At 43.0% G+C, this 24,676-nt stretch overlaps 1 long non-coding RNA gene across 1 annotated transcript in view; it reads left to right on the top strand.

Moving 5' to 3' along the window:
- Positions 1–2,748: 2,748 nt before the first annotated feature.
- LOC139756740 (uncharacterized) overlaps positions 2,749–24,676 on the top strand; it is a 52,190-nt gene continuing 30,262 nt past the window's right edge. The window contains exon 1 of the long non-coding RNA XR_011714431.1: positions 2,749–2,884. This is a non-coding gene — a long non-coding RNA (uncharacterized lncRNA). The remainder of the gene's footprint in view (positions 2,885–24,676) is intronic.

Here is a 24,676-nt window from a genome sequence, read left to right as displayed (position 1 = left end):
CAATACAAAAAACGGGTGAAGTAACATGTTGGTTTGGTGTCATTGGCGGCAAAATGCCATGTCTTGCATTACCATATATATAAGTCTATCTCGCTCCAACTGGCTTAGAACTCCTCCACGTTCAAAATGGCTCACAAACCCCTGATGTTACACCTGGATTAAAGTATCTTCACAACTGGCTCAGGACTGTTCTTACGTTACACCTGGCTTAGAACTCTCACCACGGCACAACTGGCTTTGAGTTCCCTCACCTCACCAGTGGCTTTGAGTTCCCTTATGTTGTTATCAACTTAGAATGTCTTACGGTACAACAGGCTTACTCTTCCTTTACAACTGGCTTAATGATTTAGGCAGATGTCTGGCAGCGGGTTATAGCACTCCCGCTAGCTTCAGAAATAACAAGAGGCTATTGATATCCATTTTCTAGCCATAAATACTCCACCATCTGCCTATTCGTTCCACACACATCAGAAAGATCATCAACTCTGACAGAATAGCCGTCTTTGGCAGATAATTTCCTTATATTACCTTCTTAACACATGTACTATCATGCTAAACCTTCCTATAATCAAATAATATAAATGTAATCTATATAATCGAAGGAGTACAATGTAATTTATGTAAAAAAGAATACTACAAATAACCCCTTAGAACATAAACCAACATGTAGTTACATTGAGCTCATTATAATAATGGTTTCAATTGACGTCGTCTGGCTTACATTTAAGTAGGAGTTTTCACAAATTCAACCCAGATGGCAAGCGAGTGAGGCATGTACATAAGTTTCATTATTATTTCAAGAGGGTTTGAGATGAGAATAGAGAGAGGAGGAGGGAGGGGGATGGAGTAGAGTGGAGGAGGCTCTTCTGGTTTAACATCTCTCCATCATCTCTCCAGAAGATATTCGCATCAGAGATAAAATAGTCTCTACTTAGCATTCCAAATCCAGCATCACAACCCACACCTGTCTTTTGATATGCTAATACTCAGGACTTATATATTCAAGAACATCTTCCCCTCACCCGTAGGCATCTTGTGTCTACCCTATCTCGCGCTTGTAGAGTGTTCTCGCTTCCCTTCACACCCTCGCGCAAGCTTGTGGCCTGTCTCCTCTTTCCCATCCTTTAACTGATGGCGAGCCTTTTGCCAGAAGGCAAGGCTAGGGAGTAGTGCTCACCGCAGGATGATAATGGAGGTACGACATAGTCTGAGTTACGTTTTCTCAAGAGTTATGTATGAGAGGAAAAGATTAGATTCTTGTGGAGTGAATGCCAGAAGCCCATGTGTGGTTAGGACATTAAAAAGAGAAATGAGACAGGTGAAAAGAGTGGAATGTAACAGCGACTGAATTGCCTGCTCGCTGCTTACCCGTCAGTAGCCCCTACCCAGGAGGAAGTAACGTTAACACACCTCCCTGGTCGGTAGCTGTCTGCCACCTACTACCGACTAGAGAGAGAGAGAGAGAGAGAGAGAGAGAGAGAGAGCAACAGCTTCTGGTCGTCACACCGTTGCGTCTCACCAGAGGTAATCATTTATGATAGTTTAACCTTACACAGACATCTCATCCCATACTTTGCTGTCGTATGAGAGTAGGTTCTCATATCATCAAGTTCTCTCCCATGATAACAGTGATGATGCAACACCTAACCTAAAGGTATTACACCTGCCATTTTTACAAACATTTGGCAGCACCGCCTTCGTTTATACCATCTCGGGTAAATTATTTTCGCTCTTGATATTATACCTTCTCGTGGGGTCACGTAGCTGTGGATCTATTATTTCAATAAGGCTGAGAGAATGTGAAATAAGTCTCTTGTTGATATAACTATAGTCCTCTCTTAGAATAGTAATGTCAAAGACCGATCTAGATGAAGCTAGCACGTAGTACGATTTATATACATATATATATATATATATATATATATATATATATATATATATATATATATATATATATATATATATATATATATATATATATATATATATATATATATATACGTACACACACACTCAGTAGCAATCATATAATGTATACGTAACTCTCAATGTATACCAGCTTTATATTTTTTTTCTTCAGCAAACACATTAAAAGCAAATTTGTTGACGTTGGTTGAGGCGGATGCTTCACAGGAGTGATTGTAAACAAACCTGGTTTACTGGCTCGTGTTCGCCTGGATCATTGGTAGAGTCGCGTCTCTGTTTCAGACTTTTTCTTCCTCTCCCCCCCAAAAAAAACTTACTATCTTTTTTCTTAACTATCTTTTTTATCTGTTGATCTCACACAGGGATAAAACGAAAATGCTTTTGTAACTTCGCCAGATTAAATAAAAGACACTAAGGTTTTTTTTTGTCTCATACTAGAAACCTGTAGATCTATTGCAGGTGCAAATCGACACTTGAACAAAGCAGTTCCGAAAAATGATTCTAACAGAAAATCGGATACAAATGTGGCTTCATTGTCAACGAATCACATTTAAATCGACCAGACATATACCTTTCCTCCTATATCACGACGGAAAAATGTATTCAAACAGCACACAAAGAGAAATTCATGCCAAGATCGAAACCACTTGTTACCGTAACGTCGGAAACAGTTACGGTATTCAAGTAACGATGAGTAGCAGTGCTTCAGAAGGTTCTGAAGCCGGGCGAATCACCCACAGAATAGGAGTGAGGGTTCGGACTGCAGGACGAGGTAGTTCACTCTCATTTGGTAACCGTCAGTCAGTGGTGGTGGTGGTCGAGGTAGCAGCGCTGTGGTGGGGTCATCAACTGGAGGTTCTGAGAGCCGGGCTGGAAAAGAAGAGATTTCCCCTGCTGTTTCCCCGACGAAAAAGACGAAGAAAATAAAACGAATTGGAGGGAAATCAACTGAGAATTAGTAAGTGTAATATCTAGTGATGGATGATGTTAGTCGATCAGAGAGAGTGATAGATAGAGATAGATGAGGTACACGTAATGTTTCACGAGTCTTTATTCTAGCATCATCAAAAACAATGTTTCACGATCCCTTTTTTTTTTTTTTTTTCATCCTAGTCTTATCACAAAGTCTCTTTTACGGCATTCCTTCAGCTCCCCCGGTAGCCTACGTTCCCCCAGCCCATACCGGTAGTTACGTCCCCCGTAGCCTACGTTCCCCCGCCCATACCGGTAGTTACGTCCCCCGTAGCGTACGTTCCCCCGCCCATACCGGTAGTTACGTCCCCCATAGCCTACGTTCCCCCGCCCTACGTTCCCCAGCCTATACCGGCAGTTACGTCCCCCATAGCGTACGTTCCCCCGCCCATACCGGTAGTTACGTCCTCCGTAGCCTACGTCCCCCCGCCCATACCGGTAGTTACGTCCTCCGTAGCCTACGTTCCCCCGCCACACCGGTAGTTACGTCCGTGTTGGCCAACGACGCCGTAGATTAGCGAATGATTCCCGTGGCGTCTCTGTGTTGGCCGAGTCGCCATCGACCACCAGTACTATCAGCGGCCTGCAGAAGGCCAGGTACTCCGTACTAGACCATCTTCAGCGGGAGGAAGAAGCGAGACGATTAATTCCCAGTTCATTAAACCTCGGTTCCTGAGGCGTGTGTACAGATCTTACGCTCTTTAATCGGTATGGTATCGGGAAGTATCGGCGGATGTATCGGTATGATTTGTATACATAGGATGATGTGGTTCCCAGCCTTTTTCTTTTTTTATCGCACGTTTGAGAACAACGGTACGAGATTTGAGCACGACGGGACGATTTTGAGCACGACGGGACGATTTTTAAGCATGACGGTACGATTTTTGAGCATGACGGTACAATTTTTGAGCACGACGGTACGATTTTTGAGCACGACGGTACTGTTCTTAAATACGACGGTACGATCCTTGTGCACTAAGATACGACCCTTGTCAAAGGCTTACAGGTCATCACATCTAAGGGATATATATATATATATATATATATATATATATATATATATATATATATATATATATATATATATATATATTCATTATACTTTGTCGCTCTCGTCCGCGTCAGCGACGCAGCGCAAGGAAACAGACGAGAGAATGGACCAACCCACCCACATACACATGTATATACATCATATATTATCTCCAAACTTTACCCACAGCATCAGTGTATATCACAAAAATATCTGACAGCATAATTGATCTCATAAACCCACTGTATCCTGATGCTGACCTACACTTGAATCTATCTATCGTCTCTTTGTCTACCTCTTTGATCTCTACTCCGTCTTCCACGGTAGTACAGTGGCTGCAACCCGACCAAGTGTACGCATCTATGGGCGTAGTTTGTGGGTGTAGCAGCAGCGTTGCGTAATGGGGGAGGGGAGGGAAGGGGAGGGGGTTGGTTAATGAGCACATCTTTAATTGATGTTGTGAGGGAACAAAGGCTTTTCGTCTTTCCTAGCATTAAACATCCTCATCTCGACAGCATTAAGTAGCGTGTTGATTATAAGCTAATTAACAAAAAAAAAAAGGAGGAGAGAAGAGTAAAGGGAAATACGATGATGAAATTAAAGCAGGACGCAATTAAGAGTGGGCGAAGTTGAGGGAAAACCAGTCTTACAGGAAACGTGAATTTAACGGGAAAGATGAATATGTTAAATTAACATGCAAAGAATAGGTCTTAAATAAGTTCATTTGGATCTGAAGTTGACTGGAACTTTCGTTGTTGTAAGTATGTGGTTGGTATAAAGTTGGAATTGGTTTCTATACAGACTACACCCTAAATGTGGCATTAGTCTGCATATAGAAGAGGTTTGAATTTGAAATTAGTTTGGCTCCGTCGTTGCCAGAGGTTTGGAGGAGATTCTTTATGTTTGAAATCGGACAAACTAGAGTTGATTTTAGGTCTTAAACCGACTGAAAAGTTCTGAAAAGTTACTCCATCTATTATCTAGATGTGAGTGACTAGGAGCTATCTCGAAGCTATAGCTAGTTCAAACCTAGAATCAGTTTCAGTAAAGAATTAGACGGATTTTACGAAATCTCTTTGAGTCTGAGTTTGGATGTAATTTAGGGGTAAACAGCGTTTTCAGTTGGTTGAAATTTAAAGCTGTTTGCCCTTTTGGAATTAGTCAGGAATTTGAGCCTTATCAGACTTAGAGATATCTGTTGAAATTGGGTGTTCGCTGGCCTTCTAAATCAACTGGAACTGGAGGTGCTTGAAATATGAAAATGACTTGAAATTTGGATATATGACTTGGTCTTGGAGCCTGGTGGATAACTGAAGAACCAGGCTGGAGCCTGGAGGTTCCTGAATACTGTAAGTGGTTGATACTGGAGGAGTTTTGGATGTATGTGAAAACGTGGGTGTTGATCTCAATACAGACGGAGCCTATACCTGACTGCACAATAGAGGCAGGTATGATATGGTTACAATATGTCGACCCCAGGTGTGTGTGTGTGTGTGTGTGGCGGTGGAAGAGGCGAAGGTACCAATTTATTCCTAGGAGCAAGATCAAAAGGATGGTTCCTGCTGTTCACTCGGTTGGCCATACAGTTTTGAGACACTTATGAAACCCTACTCTTGGCATGGGATCGAATGAAGCTTCAACGATTTGGTCGCGAAAAGAAAGGTTTCCTATTAGTTTAATATGCCTTGATTCTCTTAGCTGCGCGTTTCAGATGTTGATCATTATGGTATTGCTTAGGACATTGGTGGCGATTATTGACTCTGTGTTGCTAATTCCAACTCTTTATCAACATGATTTCTAGCAACTGAATGCTTAAGTTGATTCTAATCAGTGTCCTCCTGCGATTGTAATATGTTTCTTTATAATTTCATTGATGATTAACATACAATAACTACATAGCAAATCTGCATATACATTTGGTATAGATATGCTATGTATTTCTGTATTAGGATGACTTGAATATATCAATTGGTGATAACAGATATCTAGGATCGATGAGAAGCGTTAGATAAGCCATTCAGCTTATCAAACTGACATGCGATAACCACGATGATGATAATGATAATGATATTAATAAAAATAATGATAATGATAACGATAATAATAGTAATGATACAAATAATGATTATATAATGATAATGAAATCAATGATGATAATATTGATAATAGTAATGATAATAATAGTAATAAAGATAATAATTGATAATGATTAATAATGACAATAATCATGATGATAATGATAAATGGCAATGTTGGAATCTCCACACAGCAAGCGCATCAATTGCTCCACTACTGTTGAAAATGACTAAGTTATCTTCCTTTGTCTGCAACATTTCTGCACTTTGCAACCCTTTGTCTACCGTGAGGGCAAAGGTTCGACAGAGGAAAGACCCAAGGAAAAAAAAGATTGACCCATCCCGTCATGAAATTCTAATCAGAATGCAGCAGTTTGAGATCAATTTGTGGCAGATTTTTCTTTTTTTTTTTGGTATAATTTTTCTTGTGGTTAGTGAGATCGCTTGACGCAAGCGACGCCTCTGATCGTGGAGAGGTCTTACTGTGCGGCTGGCGGCGGATGCCTGGTCGTAAGGACGACGTAAGTGTGGGGTCGTATATATACGCCTGAACGAGGGAGGTGGTCGGGTCGTGGTGCAGGTGTGGGAGTACGTGCGTAGTGCGTATGTTGGTGGATGTGGGAGAACGGGTAAGGTTGGGGTGAGGGGTGGGGGGTATTGTGGTGCCACCAACCTACTATGTTGACGTCTCTCACACTATAATTACCACCTCCCACACCACACCTACAACCTCCCACACCACAAACCACCGTGTCCCACACCACAGCTACAACCTCCCACACCACAGCCACCACCACCTCCAATACCACAGCTACCAGCGCCTTTCACGTCCTGGGCAAGCACACGAGAGAGAGAGAAAGAGAGAGAGAGAGAGAGAGAGAGAGAGAGAGAGAGAGAGAGAGAGAGAGAGAGAGAGAGAGAGAGAGAGAGGGGCTTGGGGGTGGGAGGGCCACAGATGGCTGGTGACGAGCCAGCCAACAAAACACCGTTGCTGCTGTTGTAATGTTTATGGCCCCCGTATATCAACGGCTGGTGGCAAAACGCCTGACGTTTCGGCTCGAGGAGGAGGAGGAAGAGAGAGAGAGAAAAAAAGATGTGTTGTCACTGATATGATTGTGGTGTTAGCCGCGTGGAGTGTGGCGGTGTGTGGTAGAGAGAGAGAGAGAGAGAGAGAGAGAGAGAGAGAGAGAGAGAGAGAGAGAGAGAGAGAGAGAGCGTTGCTTGTATTGTCTATTGTATGCTGTATTATCTACCCTCGTTAGCTCAGGGGTGGGGGAGAGGCTCATTAGTGAAGACGAACTAGTTATTGATGAAGGAAGTGAGGCCATTGATGATCAAATCCCACCTGAAGTATGTCTTTCTGTTTGTAGTGACATGGGGAAATAAGGAAGAACTCAAAAGTCACTGTCATGACAGGAGTGTTTCTTCACTGCTGAAGCGACGGTGTCTCACTGCTCGTCTTATCACTTCACATTATTTTTTCCTCCCAGTATTACCTTCCCTCGTTCACGCTTCTCCTGGGACTTACGATAATGAACCTCCTCCCATCTCGAGGAAGCCTGGAGGTACTGTCTTCAGTAATGGCTGGACGAATAGAGGATCACTTCATCCTGGTCTTGGAGGCGACACAGTAATATCTTCTCCAACGTTTCTATCCTCGTCATCCCCCCATCAGCCACACAGCTCCTGCGCCTCTAGGAGACGGTACAAAAAAAAAGAAAGAAAAGAAAATGGAAGCGATTGAAAAGGTGTCTTCAAATTAGCAGTTGCATAATTCATGTATCTCTTCTCGAACATTTTTCTCGGTTTACGAAGGAGTGAAACCTGCAGATGCCTTGAACCCAGAGTGGGTTAGTTATTGAGCTGTGTGAAATGAGTGAAGAGTTAGCTATCGTTCTGAGGTACATCAAACAGGTTGATCATTATGTCATTGGCTCTATGAACATCTTCACTGATCCTTCTTTCTCTTCGATCATTGTGCCGGCGTCAAGTGGTTCATTTCGATGTCTTATATGCTATATGTAGACTCGTTTGCATTGTACATACTTGACATTTTCTTTGTTCTACTGGTTGGCGTCTCTCTACTAGTGGGTCGTGCTTTAACCCCTGGAGCATGACAGTACCACATTCAGGTCATGGACTGATCCATTATATTCGAGTACCGTCGTGCTAAAGGGTCGTACCGTCGTGCTGAAGGGTCGTGCCGTCGTGCTCAAGGGTCGTATCGTCGTGCTCAAGGGTCGTATCGTCGTGCTCAAGGGTCGTATCGTCGTGCTCAAGGGTCGTACCGTCGTGCTCAAGGGTCGTATCGTCGTGCTCAAGGTCGTATCGTCATACTCAAGGGTCGTATCGTCATTCTCAAGGGTCGTATCGTCGTGCTCAAGGGTCGTACCGTCGTGCTCAAGGTTCGTACCGTTGAGCTCAAGGGTCATACCGTCGTGCTCAAGGACCTAATGACCTAAATTAAGTGGAAATAGGAAAATCTAATGACACCAAAGTTAGCTGTAACCTATTTCCCACTCTTTAATTACGAGACGTTTGTCATTTTAATGTCAGTTGTTGCCCCAAGCTGTGGGTAGTACTTAGCCAAGTCTTTCCTTGAATATCATCATCGGTTTACCTTCCCAATATAATTCGAGTCGAAGATTTTTTCCCCCCTCACCTGGCAGAATCGAGAGAGAATCTGCCAATTAGGATGATCACTTATCTTCTCTCATTACGAGAAAAAGAGAGACATTGCCTCTTCTGCCTCCTCTTTTTTCCCCCCCCCTCTCTCTCTCTGATCTTAGAGAGTTGCAGACGCGTCAGTATATTATTCCTGAGCTGATTAACGTGAGCATCATCATAGGTTTACGTTCTTCCATTATGACCAGACACACAGGTTAAAACCTAAGTCATTCGTTCGAATCTTAAGTGATCTCGGGTTAAACTTGACGAATCCCTAGATATCTTAAGGCGTCTGTTCCCTCAACAATGTATAGATCAGTTACTCTAGAATGAATAACCTCAAACTCGTGTTGGTCTTTCCTGACCAATGAATAATACGTCAAGAAATGACACCCCACTGAATGATTTGTCTCAGCCCTTTACATATACTCATCTGTATCATCCTCGGGGTTTGCGTCCTTCCAAGAATTTGAGACAGATTACAGCCTCCCTCTTCAAAATACATTTAAGCAGAAAAAATGTTAGGTTTCAGCTCACTTTGCCTTCCTGTATTAACTTAATGTCGATAGTGGTCTAGAATATAGGTACCCAATGAAGGGCTCTGTACGGTGGTGGAAAGGGGTCTTCGATACTTTCAATCTTTAGTATCAAAACATTTATCAAAACGATAGAAAGCTACTACAGTAAGATTGCGCAACCTCTTATCACTTTGTGTTTTATTCAAGCTTCATATCGGCTTGAAACAATGATACCTTGCCTTCGGGCCGACAGCGTAAGCTAAGAGCTTTTAGGAGACTTTTCAAGTTTTATAGGATTCAAATGTTATTTTATATTCACGAATACATGGGATCTGGTCTACTCTCCCCTTACATTTCTCAGTAGCAAAATCTCTCTCTCTCTCTCTCTCTCTCTCTCTCTCTCTCTCTCTCTCTCTCTCTCTCTCTCTCTCTCTCTCTCTCTCTCAAAAGAAAGATGTAGAATATGACGTAGTCATCATGTTCTCTGGTGACGGATTCTGTACAGTGAGTCTCCTCTCCTTGTCCTAAGCTTAAGCCTCTCCCATCTGACGCACTCCCACGTGAGGCTCTCCCACCGACTCTCTCGATGTCTCAACCATCCCAACACACACTCTATCTCTCTCTCTCTCTCTCTCTCTCTCTCTCTCTCTCTCTCTCTCTCTCTCTCTCTCTCTCGCGTGTATACACGCCGCAGGAAAATGAAATCAAGACTAGGTCAGTGAAATGCGTGATCCCCTCTGCCCCCTCTCACCCAACACCACCCCCGACCCCGATCCTTATGACGGACGAGATCGTGAGCCGGAGTGACGCCCTTGAGCAATGAATGATTTACGTCGAATGGGATTAACCGGAATGGAGGGAGAGAGGGCTCTGGGGTGGTGGGGGGGACGACACACGCGGGCTAGTGAGTGAGTCGTCACCTTCATCGTCGACACCCCCCCCCCCCCACTCCCCCCCCTCTCTCTCTCTCTCTCTCTCTCTCTCTCTCTCTCTCTCTCTCTCTCTCTCTCTCCCCCCCCCCGACAGTCCCTTCCTTGAGAACTACAAGCGTTAAGTGGCCTAGGGATCAGAGGATTAGACCAACGGTGTCTTTTTTCCTCTCTCTTTTTTTTTTTCTTCTTCTTCGTGTCGTAATTTTTTTTTTCTTTCTTCTTCCATCTTTTCTCGTCGGCCTTAACTTTTAAACCTCCGGATGTGACGACTTTATCCGATTACCTATCATTTTTCTTCTTCTTAACCGTACGTACGTTCTTAATCATCATCATCCATCGATGCGACATTGAGATATCTATCGGATCTCCGATGAAAATGCTGTTGTTAGTGGGGTCTATTTTTTCTTTTTTTTTTAACCCCCTCCTCCTCCTTCACTACCTCCTCCTCCCCCCCTTTCCATTCTCGAAAGAAACTGGGAGGAAGTGGGGAGGAAGTGGGGAGGAGGAAGTGGGGAGGAAGTGGGGAGGAGGAAGTGGGGAGGAAGAAGTAGTGCCAAATGTGCGAAATTCCCGGCGCAGTGAGGAGGTAATCCTTAATGCGCGGGGCGTGAGAAGCGGCAGCTGGTTACCTCAGACATTCTCCGTCGCCACTCCTCTCTCGCACCTTCCAGCTATTTCTGGCCTCACCTCCACCACATGGCCTCTCATCTATCCTTCAGCAGGAGAAGAAAAGGAGGAGGAGCCCTCCGCCCGCCCTCCCTCCTTCCTCCCAACAGCTGCAGCAGCCCTCAGTAGTGACCCTATCCTCCTCCTCCCATCATCACCCAACGTGTAAGCCTCACCAGTTGGTGGTAGTGGTTTACAGCCTTGCTCTGGGGTGGGAGGAGGAAAGAAGGGAGGTAGGGAGTGATATAATCCACCTCGCCTAGGTATCTTTTCCAGCTGAGGAGGGGGATGGGATGTGGTGTGGCGTAGGGGTATGAGGTAGGAATCAAAGCTTGGATCGTAGGAGTGTGGGAGGAGGAGGAGGAGGAGGAGTGTGGGAGGAGGAGGAGGAGCCACCAACACCAATCTGTCGCTGTCTGGGGTCCCGGCTGATGGATCGAGTGCCGGAGACTCTTCAATTACAGTAATTTGTCCGGTTCGAATCCCCCTTCACACCCCGGAACCTGCGAGGGGTGTAGTGGGGGTCGCTTCTTTATATGTTCACGGGAAGGTTCCTAGCGATCTACCATGTAGTACCTAGCCATCTACCATATGGTTCCCAGCGATCTACCATATGGGTCCTAGCCATCTACGATATGGTTCCCAGCGATCTACCATATGGCTCCTGGTGATCTACCATGTGGTTCCTAGTGATCTACCACATGGTTCCTGCTGATCTACCATGTGGTTCCTAGTGATCTACCACATAGTTCCTAGTGATCTACCACATAGTTCCTAGTGATCTACCACATAGTTCCTAGTGATCTACCACATAGTTCCTAGTGATCTACCACATAGTTCCTAGTGATCTGTTCGCCCGGCTTATGGTCGCTAGTCGTCTGTTAGCAAAGTGCACGTTGACCTTACCCGCCCGATTCTGAAGCTGGTCGATTTCCTGGCTGTACGGACCCCTGGCTGGCCATATCCCTGGCTGTATATTCCTCAAGTCTTTGGTTGGCCTGGTTAAACGTTTTCTTGGTTGAACGTTCCCTTGGTTGAACGTTCACTTGGTTGAACGTTCCCTTGGTTGAACGTTCACTTGGTTGTCCGTGTTTCTGTCTGTCGGCTCCCATAGTATTTCATTTACATGGTCGTCCGTTCCCCTGGTCGTCCGCTTCTCTGGTCGTCCGTTCCCTGGTCGTCCGCTCCCCTGGTCGTCCGCTCCCCTGGTCGTCCGCTCCCCTGGTCGTCCGCTCCCCTGGTCGTCCATTTATCTAAATATCTTCATGTGTCTGTAACCTACAGGATTATACATACATTTTTTTCTGTATCATGAAATATTCCTGGTGTTATATAAATAATATACATTACTCTTAACATGAATGGTTAGCACATGTAAATTGTAAATTAGTCGGAATTTCTAAGCTGTGGAAAAAGTACGTAAATGTTTTAAAAAAAAACTTTTACAAAGTATTTCTTCCTTCACCAGGCACGAATGTGTGTATCCACATCTTAGGATTGTCTCTGTATTTTCGTACAGAAGGACATATGGATAGTGTTTGTGAATACCTGTGTAAACCGTAAAAAAAGATCACTGGTTAAACCCGCGTAAACTCTGTATGTAAATAAGCATATGAGCTTGTGAACCATATCTGTGACTAGCTCAGTAATGTTCACACGAATTTTATCACTGTATTTCGTACGGATTTTCCAAAGAATCTCGTGTGAATGAATAGAAAAGTGCATCTGTATGGAGGGATGGCCCGAACTGTGTGTTTTATTTTTTTTAGAGTTGTAAGAACTGATGAGATTTGAGACTGTGGGATCTGTCACTGCTGGATCCAGGATGGGCGGATTTTATCACTGCTGGTCTCGGGATGGTAGACTTTGTCACTGCTGGGTTGAGGATGGCAGGATTTGTCACAGCTGGGCTCAAAAGGGTAGGATTCGCCTCTTTTAGGTTCAGGATGTTAAGACTCTTGTCATTGCTGGATCTAGGATGGTTGTATACGTCACTTTTGGGTCCAGGATGGCAGGACTTGTTAGTGTTGGGTCTCGGAAGTCAGGATTTGTCACTGCTGAGTCCAAGATGGTAGGATTTATCACCGTTGTGTCTAGGAAGATGGAATTAATCGTCTCTGGTCCCAGTGAGGTAAAGTTTATTCATGCTAGACTCAGGGGAAGCTCAAGGCCTTAGGGTCACTCGAAGGCCCCCAAAAGGTGAGGAACTGCCTAGCAGAACTCCGCGACTGGAGGATGTGAGAGACTTGTACTGGACAAGCAGGACGTGAGAGGCGACCTGTAGGGTTATGGATATATTCTTCACTTACCGTACAATACAGCAAAGACGTAGATGACGACGAAGTGTGCTGGAGACACACAAGGAATACGGAGGGAGAAGTAAGGCAGACGTACCAGGGAATACGTAGCCATCATCTTCCACTGACCTCTTTCAGTTTGGCTAGCATCCGTCTCAATAATCTAAGAGACTCTATGAACATTTTCTCCCACCAGATGAAGGTTTTCATAATGGACAGTGTGCTGTCCTCTTCTGTGGTTCATGGATGGTTGAATAGTTATGTTCGTACGACAGGTACATTTGACCATAGTCGTGTGAAGGAAGTCGTCGAAATAGTCAAGTTAGGACAATCGAAAGACAATGGTCGAGAGGAGACACTTGAGTCATTGCAAGTCGAGTTACTGCTATCAAGAGGCTACAGTTGAGTGGCGACAATCGAGTGAACAGAGTCAAATACTCCTCATTCGAGAGTAAAAGGTTCCCACTTTCTGTTACCTCTGTAAAGACACGTGGTTCGAATCCAGCGAACTGTTATAACCTCATTCTTAATACAAGTGTTTCTTCTTTTCATATTTTTCACCAGATAAACCATCACGAAAGAGACTTTGCTCCTTGTCTCTTAAAACATTGGCATATTCGACCTTCATATTACTGAAGGAAAGTTCATTAGTTCGAGATCGTTAACAAAGATCCATCCTCATTCTTTTTCCAGATCTCATAATGCCATCTTTGCTCTGGTTATGCGATTCACGTATTTAGAATCAAACCTTGGGTTTGGTGTGGGTTCATTATGTGAGTGCTCAGTAGGTGATCTTGACTGCTTCTTATGTCTTTATCATTATGACGTAATCTCCTTACAAAGCTGTAGTTCAAAAGGTTTCCTCATTAAAGACACACACACACACACACACACACACACACACACACACACACACACACACACACACACACACACGTAAAAAAAAGACTATTTGATTTGCCATTATTTTTTGCGAGGAAAATGTCACCAAGTCGACCTCCGGGGATTTCTGTGCACATCTCTGCCAACACCTTTTGCGGGGTAGGACCACATATTTCAACCCGTCTTGAGTCCGCTTTTTGTGATTTGGTTCCTGAATTCCTCGACACTTATAAGATGCTCTAATTCACCTCACTCTGTGGAGGTCTCCCATCGTCATAAGGGTACTATAGGAAGGTCGAGTCTTTAGTCTTTTAGCAGCTGATTTTCCTCCCTCATGCAGCATTTCCTTGGCCTAGGTTGGCAAGATGACTGATGTCAAGTGACATTCGATACTGTGCATCATCCTTGCCGAAGCTCGCAAGTGTCTGGTCTAATATACTGTCTTTTGGCCTCTTGAAAAGACCAGCCTTATCAAAAAAAAATATCGCAAACCATTTCGGTTATTGGTAACTGTGGTGATCAGCGTCTTCTGTTCCATAATCCCAGGTCAGTTTACCTCTTGATGATACAATAGATTAAGCCTATTACTATGACAGCTTAACACTACCTTTGTGGCCCTCAGTAACAGCTTATCTTTACGGTATCTTCTTCTCTGTGAAGCTCTGTGGACATATCCAGTGGCAAGTTCTTGTTTTTTAACTGTTCATATTCATTGTTTTGATCACCAGTCATGCACAGTCTCGTAGATCTAATTGTACGTGTTCGAATGTAGATACAGTTAGTTAACAGCTACCACTCAGGATAGAATCAATCCCGTCCATCTACTGTAAATGGAACCATAAATTTTTTGATCCAGTCTGTGGCATGTGTTGGTAGAACAGATGTAGTGTTAAGGATGGTAGTAAGTTTGCTTCACGTTATTAAGCATAAGATCCAAGTAACTATATCGAAAAAATACCTTTTGCCTTCGAATACAAACGCTCGAAGTCGGAGTAAGTGTAGGGTATTCTTTATCACAACATGACAGTATCATAGACAGAATCTGTCTTTTGTTTCATGAAGAGTTTCCGCCGCTATCCCATGTAGGATCTCTTCTAGGACCTTGATCCTATGTAGGTGATTCGATTCTCGAGGTGGAATGCCAACCCCTGTAGTACATTTAGTTTTGTATATCCTTTTCCTCGCTTTTGATTCCATGAAGCTGAAAAGTCTCATTATCTTATTGTTTCTCTCGGTGCTAAAGTTGTTGGTCAAAGAACCGTGTTTTCTTCCTCGAAATATTTGCTTGCTAGGTGAAATGATGTTCCGGTAAGCAAACTTGTTTCAATTGCTTCTGATACTTTTTTTTTTCCAGGTCAGGTATTCATGAATTTTATATATACGTAAACATTTCTCTGTAACTTGACTGGTTTCCATGTGTTGGTTGACTGTCTACAAAAGATAGAAACAAGGGGACCTTAAAAAAACTTGGAATATTCCCCTTTGATTCGCATGTTTGTTTCGCTACGTTTCATCGAATCTAGTGTCTGAAGAGTTAAAATGCCGTTGTGTTCTTTTACCCTGAATTCTCTCGCTTCGTTTTCTCTTTCGTAGCTCTTGACGACAACCCAACCTCTTCTGGTTCAGCCTTAACAACTATGCCTCACCTACTAACTGCCGCATACCTTACTGGATCAACATTATCCAGTTTGATAAAGTCATCTTGAAATATCTCTCCGTTGTCTTACATGCTGAAATACCCTCGTATCTTTGTATATTTATCTATATCTATATCTATATCTATCTATCTATCTATCTATCTATCTATCTATATATATATATATATATATATATATATATATATATATATATATATATATATAGTTTGTTTATGGATGGGGTGCTTAAGAAAGTAAATGCAAGAGTTTTGGGGAGTGAGGCGAGTATGCAGTCTGTTGGGGATGAGAGGGCTTGGGAAGTGTCACTTGTTGCTCGCCGATGTTACATTGCTGGTGGCTGATTCGAGTGAGAAACTGCAGAAGTTGGTAACAGAGTTTGGAAAAGTGTGTGAAAGCAGAAAGTTGAGAGAAAATGTGAATGAGCAAGGTTAAGGGACTAGTTAGCTGGGATGAGTTTGATTGGAAGTGATGTGTTTCAGATATCTGGGATTGGACTTAGCAACGGATGGAACCATGGAAGTGGAAGTGAGTCATAGAGTGGGAGAGGGGGCAAAGGCTCTCGGAGCAATGAAGAATGAACGTTTTCTCCGAGAGCGAAAATGGGTATGTTTGAAGGAATAGTAGTTCTAGCAATGTTATATGGTTGCGAGGCATGGGCTATAGATAGGATTGTACGGAGAGTGGATGTGTTGGAAATGAGATGTCTGAGGACAATATGTGGTGTGAGGTGGTTTAATCGAGTAAATAATGAAAGGGTAAGAGAGATGTGTGGTAATAAAAAGAGTGTGGTTGAGAAAGCAGAAGAGGGTGTGTTGAAATGGCTTGGACATATGGAGAGTGAGTGAGAAAAGATTGACAAAGAGGATGCATGTGTCAGAGGTGGAGGGAACAATGAGAAACGGGAGACCAAATAGGAGGTGGAAGGATGGAGTGAAAAAGATTTTGAGCAATAAGGGCCTGAACATGTGGGAGGGTGAGAGGCGTGCAAGGAATAAAGTGAATTAGAACGATGTGGTATACTGGGGTCGACTTGCTGTTAAGTGACTGAACAAGGGCATGTGAAACGTCTGGGGTAAACCATAGACAGGTTTGTGGAGCCTGGATGTGGATAGGGAGCTGCTATTTCGGTGCATTACGCATGACAGCTAAAGACTGAGTGTAAACGAATCTGGCCTTTTTTTGTCTGTTTTCATGGTGCGACATCGCTGACGCAGAGGAGGGCGATGCTGTTTCCAGTGGGGAGGGGTGGCGACGGGAATGGATAAAGACAAGCATGTATGGATATACACATACGTTTTTATGTATATGGCTGCGTATGTGCATATATGTGTATGTATATATGTATATGTTGATATATATGTGTGCATATGTACGTGTATGAGTATAATATATATATATATATATATATATATATATATATATATATATATATATATATATATATATGCGTATTGAGTGGATGGGTCCTTCTTCGTCTGTTTCCTGGCGCTACCTCGCTGACGAGCAACGAGGGGACGATGAACACCTGCGTTGACCATGAGCCGACTTGCCTCTTCCAGAACTCGAACCCTAGCGTTCCCACGAGCAAGTACGTCGTCAGCCACGTTAGCCACTACACTAAGGAAGCCCTTAACTAAGGTAGACAGCATACAAGCCCTGTCTGAATCTTGTGGACCATTTGGAAAGCAAATATGCTCATTCGGTCCTCATTATGGTAACATGGCGTTGTTCCTTTAGCTTGTTTGGCATTTTTAACGTCCTTCATCCCTTCCTAAGCCCTCCTCCTCACTATCACATCTTTCACATCCAGGTTCTCTCTCTCTCTCTCTCTCTCTCTCTCTCTCTCTCTCTCTCTCTCTCTCTCTCTCTCTCTCTTTCTCTCCTGGAGGTACCATCGGCTTCTGCTCCTCCTCCTCCTCCTCCTCCTCCTGCCACTAGAGCGTGAGCTGGTGGAGGGGTTTGGCCTGTCGGAGATAAGTGGGTGTTTTGTCTCCGGTGGAGTGATGGTCGACGCGTTCCTCTACAATAACTTATTTTCCTCTGATGGATGGTTCTCCGCCATCATCTGCGGGAATTTTAATCGAATTACTGATTTTTCTGAACGTAAATTGCTTTCCTGATCGTCACGGCGTCGAGATGGTGTCTTGAACGCCCTGGGCGTCGTCGCTGTAAGCTGCTGGTTCGTGTCTTGAGGCGGGTCGAAGTTTATCATCAAGGGAAATTGTTTTCCGCATGACGGAGGGATTATTGAATTTTTTGGCGGGACTGACCCGGGCTGAGCACTGTGGAGGGGAGGTTTAAGATTCGGACAAGGATTTGCAGAGGAGTTATATGTTTGACCATCTTGTTTAAGCGGGTTTTATTGTTGTAGCGCCAGAGGGAGAGAGAGATGAAGTTGAGGGGCAGAAACAGAGAGACAGTCAGACATGAAGGTGAATGCAGGTAAATAGACAGAGAAACTGCACAAGGAAAACAGATAGACAGACAGACTGAAGCAAAATGAGAAAGATAGAGAAAGACGATTGAAGACCTACAGAAACAAAGATAAGAAAGACATATAAAGGCAGAAACAGATGCAAAGACAGAGACAAATACAGACAGAAAGACAAATACAGGGACACAATTACAGAGACAGAAAACAAATACAAAGAGACAAAACCGGAGACAGAACATAAATACAAAGACGAGAGAGACAACAGAGAGACGAGAGACAGATACCGAGACAGGGGAGAGACAGCTATAGTTGAGAGAGAGAGAGAGAGAGAGAGAGAGAGAGAGAGAGAGAGAGAGAGAGAGAGAGAGAGAGAGAGAGAACCAGTGTCATGTCAGGATTTTAACTTCTGTGTCTGCATGTGTCGCATCGCCCGCGCTCCCCCATACTGTGAGGAAACATAAAAACCACTTCTTTCCAGTTCATCTGTGCTTCTATTCTTCTTTTTTTCCCCAGCCGACTGGAATCCAGGCAATCGACTATTTCCCCAAGTTCCTTTGCTTAGCTTTCACTCCCCACTAGAAATAGATACGAAACTTGCTTTTACGAACCGTCCGAAGGCGCACCAGATTTTTTTTACTTTCTGATACACGATTGCGAATGGGAGCCAGGCTTCGGAGGCATTCCTGGGATTAAAATGACCGTTTTCAGACTTCATTCGACACACAGGAAGAAGTAGAAGGATTATTTGACTCGTCATTGAGGATCATTATCTGATTCATCTTTGGGTCAAAGGATTATCGAATCTATTGCATAGATCAGATGATTAATTCTCATCTCCGGATTAGGGTATTTCGAAAGTCAAATCCCGAACCAACTGACAAAGTACAAAGTTAGTTGTCCATATGCAAGGTTAATGATCTTTACAGGATTAATCATTTGAATCATAACAGATTGTTACTTAGCTTCACGGATTTAGATTGTCTAAATCACCCAAAATATTAGAAATCAGAGCAGAAAGAAGGAAGCAGATCATACGAAGAAAGTTATGAAGGGAGGGAAGCCAGGACGAATAGACAATATAATGAAGAAGAGGAAAGCGGGAAGGGAGTTGGACATCCTATCCTCGTATAACAAGAGAGTCAGATCTCACAAGGGGCCTTAGGGAAGTGGTGTTGGACCCTCCCGTAACACGAGTGATTTGGAATCCATTAATTTGAAACTTCGACTACATCAGCCGAGTTGGAGACCTTCATTCAGCCTCGAGTTCAACCACCTTCTTAAGTGACTTGGATTAAATCATCTAACTCCCAAAACTGATTATATATTTATCTATATATGTTCCCTAGTGATATTGATCTTATATCACTTATATATCAGTATACGTCTATTAATCTGGATGTAATGATATCAACATCTAAAACAGAATCTCTTTATTTGTTAAAGGCAGAGGAAACGAGAAATATAGATAGAGTATTCAGTCACCTTTCCAAAGATTATCTATTCATTGTGTCGACTGATACGTAATCTAGTCTTCCAAATTAGACGATTTAATCCAATTGAAAATATATCCCGTAAGAATGCCCGCCACAGTGAGATAGATTTTCAGCCTTACTCACGTCTGGTAGAGTTTACTTCACGTTCGAACCCACTGGGAAGAAAAAGGAAAATTCAGTTTTCTTCCTCACTACTTCACAAGGGAGACTCAAGAACCAAGTAAGCATCTCGTGACTCCTCCGTCAACTATCATAAAAAAAGCAGCAGATGATGGTTGGTTAATGGCAGTAGATAATGGTTAACAGCTGTAGATGATGGTATTCGAAGCCACGTCCTCTAGAAGTATCTGGTATGGTTCCCACCTTCAGTGTCACGGGAGGCTGTAAAGAAAACGAATTTCATCTACGATTTGGCTGCTTATGGATGTAACAGCCTCGTTGAGCGGCCCATCGTTAAGCAGACTAGGCTTTTACTTTAACAGAATAGTGACGTTGTTCACTGATAGGTTGGAGAGACGGGGGGAAAGTTTTGTGTGTGTGTTGTGTGTGTGCGTGTGTGTGTGTGTGTGTGTGTGTGTGTGTGTGTGTGTGTATGCGTGTGTTTGTATGCGATTGTCCTTGTATTAGTGTATTTTGTATGCGATTGAGTTTAGGTATATGTTTTTGTTTGCGTTTTGTTCCCGTGTTTCTTTGTATGTGTTTGCTGTAGCTTGTGTGTGTGTGTGTGTGTGTGTGTGTGTGTGTGTGTGTGTGTGTGTGTGAGACTATAAGACCGAGACCTATTTGGCTATCTTGTACACAACATTGTACTATATTGTATAACATATTTTTACACTATGAACGGCATCTTCTCTCTTGATCCTTATCTCTCCCTTATCTTCCTCACCCTTGCTCATACGAAGCCACTTCTCTGTTCTCCAACAGATCATCACACAGCTTTTATCATCCTCTTATTTAACATTTCTATTAACGAACATCCTCTTACTTAATCTCTTATTTAACACTTATTAACGAACATCCTCTTACTTAATCTCTTATTTAACACTGTTGTTAACGAACATCCTCTTACCTAATCCCTTATTCAACATTGTTATTAACGAACATCCTCTTACTTAATCTCTTATTTAACATCATTATTAACGAGCATCCACTTACTTAATCTCTTATTTAACATCGTTATTAACGAACGTCTCGCGCGGGTCTATTTTCATTTCAAGACGTTCCAAGCATCTCGCATCTTCTCTCTCCTCCCTCTCACTCTCTCTCTCCCACACAAAAATCCCTCCGTTGTTCCTTACTAATCTAAGTGCCTGGTATTGATCGCAGCTCCTCCTCAGTTTCATAATCCCGTTTCCTGATGTAAAATTATAATAATCCCCTTCTTTAAGCAGAGAGTATCTTGGGGTGTCAAAAATATAAATTTGATTGCAAAAAGATGCAAATATGAAATTATTTTCCCTTCCCTGGAGGGTAGTGTAGGTAACGAACGCATATTACCCGTGTGTGTGTGTGTGTGTGTGTGTGTGTGTGTGTGTATGTGTGTACGTTCCTCGAAGACTCCAAAAGTTTGGATGGCTCGTCTCTCTCTCTTCCTCCCTCGCCCCGCCAGCACTTCCTACATAAGCCTTACATTATCTCTCAACACCTTCCTATCCACACTGTAACTGGGGGCCACGTTGGCCCATGGCACAGTGCCTGGCCGTGTTGAGGACTCGCACATAATACATGAGTGGAGGAGAGCAAATGCCTCTCCATTTCGTCAGGGCAGAGAGAGATACTCATTTTTCTGAACCCTGTGTATTGCTTGGACCTTACGTGAGTGGCTTGTCTTTTCGTTGAATTACGATTTATATCTTAAAATCATCAGTAGCTACTAAACTTATCAGTAACTATCTAACTATCAGTAACTATTAAACTATCAGTAACTATTAAACTATCAGTAACTATTAAACTATCAGTAACTATTAAACTATCAGTAACCATTAGATGTGTTAGTATTTATTGTCTGTTTATACTGTCCGGTATTGTATCAAGTTTTGCATTGTTGTTCATGAACTAGAGACTACTTAGTTCTTCATGAAGAACTACAGGCCACTGAGTTGTTCATGTAGAACAACAGGCCACTGAAACAATGTGATTTGTTCTCGATATACAGAGGTGTTATTCACAATTTTCGAAAGGCAGTGTTAATCTAATTTTCGGGTTACTCACATTGCATGTATATCCTGCCTGATAGTGGAGAATCGCTGGGATATGAATAAACTTGTTTTTCCACGTCGCTAAGAACACCTCAGAACACACCTATACTGATGAATGGTTTTCGTTGCTCCTGTTGAAAGTCTGCCATTTCGGAAATATATATATCTCGCGTCTCCGTTGTTTTAAGATCAGGTAGTACACATCAGTTGCTGTGTCTTCCGTTGATTATGTTCGCTGGGAATGGGACACATGTGTGTGTATCTGTCACACTTCTCGAACGGCTTCTGTAGGAGGTCACATCGCTAGTGAAGTGTTCCCTCCTCCGGCGTGGCTGTATGATTACCATCGCCGGTGAAGGGAAAGCGAATTACAGTCTCGTCGAAAACCTTCTCCTTCCGAGGGCAGGACCTTCGTTCCTCTGCTCCTGTTTGGAGTGCAAGGACCTTCCTTCCTCTGCTCCTGCTTGGAGTGAAAGGACCTTCCTTCCTCTGCTCCTGCTTGGAGTGCATCCACGAAGCTGCAGGAGGCTCATGGAAGGGGACCTGGTTATGCCTGAGCAAAACAGCAGTTATGAATCGTTGGTACTGTACGGTGTTGGTGCTGAATATAATTCTATGCAAATGTATTCATAAGAATTAGCATCCACACACTAGGCTTCCCGTAGCGAGCTGGAGGGATATCTTAAAGTTGGTGGCCACACTCGTCATCTCCTCTGCTGATAACGTAGACATCTGACGAAGCTAACTGCTCTAGTTTACCTCCCTTCAGGCAGTTCATGTCTCGTTTTTCCGTGTAGATATAGTTGCCCTTCCGGTAATTCAGACACACACACACACACACACACACACACACACACACACACACACACACACACTCAAACACCTTATTGTCTCCGACGACACACAGTACGGCAAAAAAAACAAAAAACAATATAAAACGAGTAATTTCAACATTAACATTGCAATTGTGTATATTAACAAAATCAGACATCATCACCTATGATTCCTTTACGTTAGATTATAAATTTGTCTCGAATCAGTGGATAGTAACACAATAACATACATTAATCTAATAACACACACACAAAATTAGGAAATACATCAAGACTTTCATGATACAAATGATATGAATATGTTGAGGATACTATAAGCATTGCAATAATGAGAAACTCTATTCCCCAGGCGAAGGTCACTGTATAAGAATCTGCATGAAGCAGTTCAAATGATAACATGAAAATAACTTTTGATGATACTTTTTATAACACAGGAAACGATACGTTATCTTTTGCGCTTCATCTTCATCTTACTAAGTCTTCTTCTTCATCTAAGTAAGCATTACTGTTAGTTGACCAAATGGGCTATCTTGAACGCGTATCTTGCTTGCTCTTCCTTTTCTTATTCTCAAGGCAAGGGAGGAAGATAGTGCTGTAGAACTCGTCTGTTATTCTGGCTAAACATGTGGAGACAGTAATTGGAAGAGGCCATGAATATATCTCATATATATATATCGTTAGATGTTCAATAACCGAGTTAAGGTGGGCGATACATGTTGTAAACAAAGGATGGATTTACATTATTGCCGTTTGGGGGATTCTCCAATCCAATACTGTGTAAAAAAAAAAAAAAAGGGGTAAAAGAAAATACACCATTATGTCCCTACTTTAGTGTATTTCTCTCAAGATTATTTCAACCGATTTGAAAAAGGAAAATGGTTGAAAAGGAACCTCAAAAAAAAAAAGGCAAAAAAAAAAAAAAATGGGTAGACAGGGGTCACTGTCTGCGTTGCGAATTCGTTCTGTCTAACACGAAACATTGAAAAAAAGAAATCTTACCACGTTTGTGGGAGGCTGTGTGTGTGTGTGTGTGTGTGTGTGTGTGTGTGTGAGGACCGATCGTACTGCCACTAATTTTCACCAGGAATTTTGAACACTTTGTGGAGACCGTACCCTCGTGTGTTAGTAGGACAGAGAGGAAATATCATGAGAAAATCCTACGACTGAAAGAAAAAAAAATGAGAAAGAAAAAAAAAAGAGTCTGTGAAATACAAACTTATGCAAACACTAAGACAACAAGAACCCTTCCCAACAATGAGGCTATATAAATAAGGTCCATACACCCTCTCTCTCTCTCTCTCTCTCTCTCTCTCTCTCTCTCTCTCTCTCTCTCTCTCTCTCCCTATCCTCTGTTCCCCCCGTTCATTCCTCATTCCTTTTGTGTGGCGTTCCGGGAAAGAGACATTTGCCAAAGTAAAGGTTTCCTCCGTGTATCTGCTGTGAATCCAGCCAGTGTGGCAGGACATGTTGGATTACCAGACCTCCCTCCCCCCCCAGCCGACAGGAGGAGAGAGAGAGAGAGAGAGAGAGAGAGAGAGAGAGAGAGAGAGAGAGAGACCTCGCGAACATCCAACACCTCCCCCCCCCACCGCCCCCCACGACCACCACCACCAAAAGGGAAAAAAAATTAATGATTAGTCTGTGTGTGAGATGCGAACGTGAAAATGGGGTATGAATATTCATGGTTAATGAGACTACGTCGGAGGGAGACGACTCGGTGTGTGTGTGTGTGTGGAGAAAGAGAGAGAGAGAGAGAGAGAGAGAGAGAGAGAGAGAGAGAGAGAGAGAGAGAGAGAGAGAGAGAGAGAGAACACATGAGAAAGACGAATAGCGGAAGGGAGCCATATCTCGGTTTATCTGTTTCTATTTCACATCTGATCTATTAATACATCTAATTAAAGAGGATAAAGCAAGGATTGAACAGTAAGAAAGCTTTCTCATACCTCCAAAAAAGAAAAAAAAAAAAAACAAACAGAAGGGATGAGAAAAAAAATGGGTGAGAAGCCACGTATTTGTGGAGTAAGTCTACATGGAATTTGACAAGACACAACGAGAGTAGAAAAGTAAACCAAACTCCTACGATCAAATCTTCCTA

The sequence above is a fragment of the Panulirus ornatus genome, chromosome 23 (assembly GCF_036320965.1).
Source record: "Panulirus ornatus isolate Po-2019 chromosome 23, ASM3632096v1, whole genome shotgun sequence".
NCBI classification, from domain to species: Eukaryota; Metazoa; Arthropoda; class Malacostraca; order Decapoda; family Palinuridae; genus Panulirus; species Panulirus ornatus.
The sequence above is the reverse complement of the archived record's forward strand: the minus strand, read 5'-3'. Positions and strand labels throughout refer to the sequence as shown.